At 32.8% G+C, this 6772-nt stretch overlaps 1 long non-coding RNA gene across 1 annotated transcript; it reads left to right on the top strand.

Moving 5' to 3' along the window:
• Positions 1-953: 953 nt before the first annotated feature.
• On the top strand, positions 954-6482 carry LOC141611395 (uncharacterized). Its single transcript, XR_012528611.1, has 4 exons — positions 954-1222; positions 2175-2224; positions 4150-4211; positions 4567-6482. It is a non-coding gene; the product is annotated as an uncharacterized LOC141611395 (long non-coding RNA).
• The last annotated feature ends 290 nt before the right edge of the window (positions 6483-6772 follow it).

Here is a 6772-nt window from a genome sequence, read left to right as displayed (position 1 = left end):
ATGCATGTCCTGGACGACTAGATATGATGCACTGATGAATGCAAAATGTTGTTTTTGAAAACATTCAAAATGAGATAGAAAAAGTTTTTATTTTTATTTTTTGAAAATATTTTGAAAAAGATGGGGTCTGACCCAAATGTGATCCAAGTAGAAAGACTAGACATTGTTACTCTGAAAGTGACTCACAATTCTCTGGTGTGGAGAATGTGTTTCATTTTTATTTTACTTGTTAATTTGAGTTATACTTTGATGAGTTTTGCCCTTTTTACAGTAACAAGCTCTACTAATTAAGCAAAACTAATACCATAGAAACAAAATACTTATATGACCGTATAAACTTAGTGTACATCCCCCGAATTCTTAGATGCTGAACGAGGGTGATAAATGGAATGGAGTAGAAGGTTCTATGGTGTTAGAAGACACTGGAGACCTGTGTGTCTCTCTCACTCACCTAAATGAATGAAAGGGTCATCCCAAGAGGAATGGAGACAATGTAAGTGTGGATTGACTCGTTTGAGAGATGGAAAAGTGACTACTTTGCAATTTGATTGCAAACTTGATTGACTGGAATTGTTTTGTCTTGTGAAATTTTGAGATCGAGCTTTAAGACTTTTGATATTGTATCTATTTGAGATCATAATTTTTTGCCTTTGATTTCACTACTACAAAAATGGACGTAATGCAACATTTTGTATGCAACACTTTATGCTTATGTTGCAATTTTGAGTTAATTATGCAGCACTTTGTTCAAAAATGTTGCCTTTACTTATAAAGGGCATCACTTTAAGAAAAGTGTTGCATTGTATTACTATAAGTGCAACATTTTAACACAAATGTTGCATTTTATCGCAACACTTAAACAACACTAGTGTCACATATTCCTATTAATTTTTTTCATTTACCGCCTTCCTAAATACTAGAGTGAAAATTAGGGGCCATTTTAGTTTTTGGGGATACTAATCATCAAAGACTAAACTAAAAGGGAATAAAAAAACAAAAAAAAAAAACCTAGAAACATCTACCTAACAACACGTCTCTTCTACTTCATCAAAACCATGGTTTTAAAGTCCTATTTTTGATTTTTTTTTTTCACTCATTCTCTAATCCTAATTAAGAAATCATCCAATTTCAATCAAGGATTTCAATTGGGAAGAACTGTTGAAGTCATCTTTTGATACAATCAAGCAGCGCTCAATATAATTGATTAAGATTCTATCCATAGGTATACTCCGATTTCAATTTAATTTCTTTTGAATTATTTCTTATCATTTTATTTGTGTGAACTATCAGAGATAATATTTGGTTGTAATTGCACTCACTCTTCTTGATGGTGTCGAGATGGCTTTTGTAGGAAGAGTACCATTTAGATTGTCATGGGCATTTGGCTTGCAATATTTTACATAATTATGTTCATAAGATAAGTTTTCTTTTGTTTGTAATGCAAATAAGTTTCTGCATTAGAAGAAATTTGCTTTTCAAATCAGTGATTTTGTTTAGTTGTCTTAATTGGGTTCAAGGCCATCTGTTTCGTTTCGTTACTATTTCTTTCACATTTTATATTTTTTCTGGGGTTTCGAGTGTCTGGTATCATACAATCAAGTACTCAAAATAGCTATTTGCCATGGGCATTTGGCAAATTGTGATTTCAAGTAGTACTAAACAAGAACAGTCCTCCTGATTCAGTGAAATGAGCTCTAGTTTTATGCAGTAGCTTCAGCTACTATATTTCCAACTTTTGTGATTATAAGATAAGAAAACTTAAGGCTTGAAAAAATCTAGTTTATGCCTGTGATTTCAGTCATTAACCTGTAATAAGATGTTCCCTCACATTAGAAGTTCGATCAGCAATGCATATTCTGGAAATAGAAATTTTAAAAGAATATCCTTTTAGTTATGTTCTGAGTAAATATGATAGACTTCATATGCTAAGAGTAGTCACTACTTTTTGAGTAGTCTATGATTAATATTTAGATATGTGTGTTCAAGATTTTATTTGTTGAATATTCTACCTAAGTTTTTATCTTAATGCCACTTTTCGTGTTATGACACTTGACGACTGTAACCAATCAATTATTCAAGCAAGTTAAGAATAAAAGAAAGGTCATCATTATGGACCATGCTAGATGCATTTTCTTTAGATGTGTTCTTATGTTTTGCGTGTTTCGATTGATCAGGCTAAGCACTACAAGGAAAGTAACGGGAAGTGCTATCTGATAGCTCATAGGTATGTACTTTGGTTGAGCATTAAACCATTTTTAGACCTTGCCAAAAAATTTCTCTCTAAATATTGAGACTTCATATAGTATCTGAATAGGAATGTTGTTTCTGAAAATATAGATAATTGACACTCCTTGAAGAAGATGAGTACTTGTTACATTGACGCGCCACTGTAGCTGCGTCATGTGTATTGAGGATTTGATGGAAAATTTACGCCATTTCCAAGACACCACTTTAATTTAGGCAAAGACATGATTTTTTTTTTTTAAAAACACATTTCGAGATACATCCGTGTCTAATGGTTGTATTTAGGATTTCGCGTCTCGTGGAATACTTGGAAGTTGTGACTATCCTATCTCGCCAATGTTACTGAAAAGGGTTACAATAATTTAGGGTCACATAATGTTTATGTCTGACTAGTGGGAGATTTGCAAAGGGAAGATGTGTACGTAACATTATAACAATTAGTTTAGTCAGGTATGCAAAGGCTAATTGATAAAAGGGTTGGAAATAACCACTCAGTTGTTGGATTTCCATGGATTAACTTTCTCCAGTTTCTTATCTTTTTGAAAAAATCTCTTCCTAGTGGAAGATTTGCAAAGGAAAGACGTGTAACATTACAACATTTTGTATACCTATCTTTAATCTTAGTTTATTAACCATATATTATAGGATAGGTTTAACTAAGAAACATTGCATGTGAGACAATGTAACCAACTTTAGACTAATCAACTATCGATTTCGTTCCATTAATTTGTTTACCTTTGATTAAAATACCACTCACAAGCTTGTGACCGCCACAAGGAGGGAGGGCTGAGTCTTTATATGTATTCTTTTTCTATGTGTGTTTATACTTGATTCTCCCTTTTGTGAATTTACAGTAGCCATCAGGATACAACCAAATTATTTATAAGCTTTTTTCCTCAAGGGTCAATCAATAGATACACAAATTTGTTTATAAGCTTTTTTCCTCGAGGGTCGATCAATAGCTTTCAAAGAGGATAATAATTAAGTATAGAAGACAATGACAATAAAATTTGTGATGCAGGGAGTATCATATTACAGTTGCTCTTGTTTATGTTTGTGTATTCATCTTGTCTATGTTTGTGTATAGATCGATTGATAGTAGCTCTCATAGCTTGATACTTGTCAAACTATACTTTCGCCTAATAAATTAATGGATTAATTAATGAGATTAATCCATATTATTTGGCTCATTCTTATATTAATCCAAACTATGCATTAGCTCACATTAATCCAAACTATCCTACATCCTTTCCGTGATTGCACTTATTCAATTTGTTACCTACTAATTCAGGTAATGTCTATTATCCTTTTTTATTTATTTAAGATCTCATTATCATCACCTTTCACCATTACCATTTTACCACCATTAAGAACCACCAACTATAAATCTAAGTATCTAACACCTCCATTATCACCACACTCAACCACCACCATTGACCCCACATCCTACTCATCAGGCCACCACCAACGGACCACCCCTACGACAGTTCCAAATTCAGCCACCAGGCCCACCATCCATTTACCACCACTGTAGACAAAGTCGATCTCCGTGGATGCAAATACGGAAATGCCGCTATCGAAACCGCACAACAAATACCCACCATTGTAAAATATGCTGAAACATCTTAATTTTGAAATTCCCAAATTGATGATTTGCCAAATTCGTATAATTTTCAATCCAAATAACAATTAATAAAAACCCACAAAATGTCAAATTACACAACAAAGATAAAGACGGAGTATAATCATCAACAATTTCATTTTTTTTGGGTACTAATGAAAAAAAAAATAAACAAATTTTCATGACAAGGGCACCAAGAAAATCGAATTTTGTTGCTAATAATTGTATAAATGTTAAGCGCAGCGGTGAGAGCTAGTGAAGATCGTCTGATTTGAATGTTTCAGGTAGGAAAATGGACACAATTTTTTGGGTAACAATGGAGAAGCAGTGTGTTATGTGGAAGAAGGTTAGATAATTCAATTCATGTAAGATATGTTACCTGTTAATCTGGCCACTCGGGTGCAATGTAAGAAGGATGTAAGATACTATGGATTAAAGAGAGTTAAAGCATAGTGTGGAGTAATATAAGAAGGGCACCTATAGTAACGGATTATTCTCGTTAATTAATCCTAAATTAATTACTTAATCTAGGATTGAGATTAGCGTAACATTTTTTGCATACCCAATATTGATCTTAGTTTATTGACCATATAATATCAGATTGGTTTAACGAAAGAATGATACAGAGAGTATTATTAGTTGTTTGGTTTTTTGCCAGCTTTATTATTATTCTTATTATTATTTTTTTGTTATGATTTTAGGGGTCAAATTTGGAGGTAGCCTTGAAGTCAATGCTCACTGGACTTGGATATCAGGTATACAATAGGTTTTTCGGAAATCTAGTAAAAGAGTTTGTTTTTTGTAAGGCGGTTTTATACTAATATAATTGTTAAACTGGTGCAAACACACCCTATTAAATTTGTGTATAACCGTCTTAGACAAGTATTGATGATAGTTTAAATAAGTGTAGCATGATATGTGAACTCTAACATCGTCACGTAACATGCTTATTTTTATGATTGTTGCTCTGAGCATACTCAATGATAAATGATAAACTTGAATGTTTTGTGTTCTTTTTCCTGATTCAATCACAAAATGGTGAATTGATTGGGATTTTGTCGATATAATTGATTGGTATTTTGTCAAAAGGTATGATACTCCAATTTCAATTATTTTTATCATTTATATAATTAAAAGTATTGTTTTCATTGTTCAAATTCATTATTGAATTGTATCGAGGCCTGGCTGTGATTATAGTAGTGTGATTAATAAACTTTGAGGAGAACCAGACCAAGTTGAACATCCACCATTTTAAAGATTAACATTATAGTACTTTGATGAAGTTGTCAAGGAGTACTTATCTTGAGGTATGTATATATCTTCTTCATTGCTGATTTTTTATTTCTCTCTCTTTTCTCCCGTAAGTCTTGCCGATGAATGTGAGGAGTTATTGATGAGAATTGCCCCCTGTTTTAATGTGGGAACAAAGAACAGAAAGAAGAATATCTTCTTCATTGCTGGCTAGGCTTGTCAAATTTAATATGGCTTATGCTTGACCAAGGTTGCAAAAGCTCTATTAATTGGAGGGCAGGAAGTGCATTTGTTATTATTCTATGTGATCTTACTTTTTGCAGCCTAGGCATACCTTATAGTGATGTTCACAGTAGTTGTTGGCTGAAAAAGCTATGATTGTAGTGTCAATATGGTTATAGTTGGGGTGGGCGAGTGTCCGAGTACAAGATCGGGCTTCACTTACGAATGGGTTTAATTAGCTTCCTGGCTGAGATGGCTATGATTTACTAATTGAATCAACCGCTTGTCGGCATTAGCTGGGGTTAATCATTTGGTTTGCTTGTTTTTTTTTTTTTTAGCTTTCTCTAGGGTGACAAGCTGTATTAGCTAGTAATAAGATCATATATAATCTGATATTGATTCTCTGATGCAGTTCTCGCATTACAACCTGTTGTTCCCATTTGAGTTTTTGCTTGTAATTTGTTGATAACTATTGTTATGCACATGGGATTACCTCTAACTTTCCTTTCATCAACCATATGTTAATCCGTCCTTTGGTTACTCCGCATTATATTTCCTAATAAAGCACAATCAAAGCCTTTAAATATTCCACGATCCTCAAATCTAATTGTCTTCCATTTTTTACGTTACAGGTTGTATTTGAGGTATTACTATTTTGCTGTGGGTTGATTTTCTGTTCGGGTGGCAACATACATATGGTCCAAAGTACAACAATGAAGACTTTTAATATAATACTTCCTCCATTCAACTCCACTCTACCACTTTACTTTTTCACGTTTGCCAACGCGTATTTTACGCGGTAAATATCGTTAGCTACGTATTTGCAGAAATTATAAAAGTTAGGTATTTTTAATGTACTCGTAAAGACGAATCAAACAAGATCTCACATGAATATATTTTCACTTATGTATTGAGAGAAAATTGAAATTGAATGTTAAGTTATGAATAGTGTAGAAAATAGAAAGTGGTAGAGTGGAGTTGAATGGAGGAAGTAATTGTTACTCATTTGTTCTATTTAAACATCTGCTACATTTTTTCTACTTAAACATTTGCGAAGTTCTACTTTTGATTCTTTTTGGAAATGTAATTGACATTCATTTTGAGACTGAATGTATTGCAATTTTGGAAATGATTTGCAATTGAATGCACAATTAGTGATAATTACAATTAAGTATTGTCTTTGGATAAAGTAGTGTTGCATTTGGTTGTTATAAGTGTTGCTTTTCAACATGAAAAGTATTGCATTAGTTCAAGAAGTGTTGCTATTTTTTCACAAGAAGTGTTGCATTAGCAAATAAAAATGTTGCCTTTGAAATTGAAAAAAGCGTTGCATAAACATAACATATGCAAAGTGTAAAGTGTTGCTTTAGTTTGAAAAGTGTTGCATTAAGTGTTGCAATGAGCTAATGCAACAAGACTTTATGTAGCACTTCA

Source organism: Silene latifolia, chromosome 11 (genome assembly GCF_048544455.1).
Source record: "Silene latifolia isolate original U9 population chromosome 11, ASM4854445v1, whole genome shotgun sequence".
In the NCBI taxonomy this organism is placed as follows: Eukaryota; Viridiplantae; Streptophyta; class Magnoliopsida; order Caryophyllales; family Caryophyllaceae; genus Silene; species Silene latifolia.
This window is presented reverse-complemented; position numbering and strand designations above follow the sequence as displayed.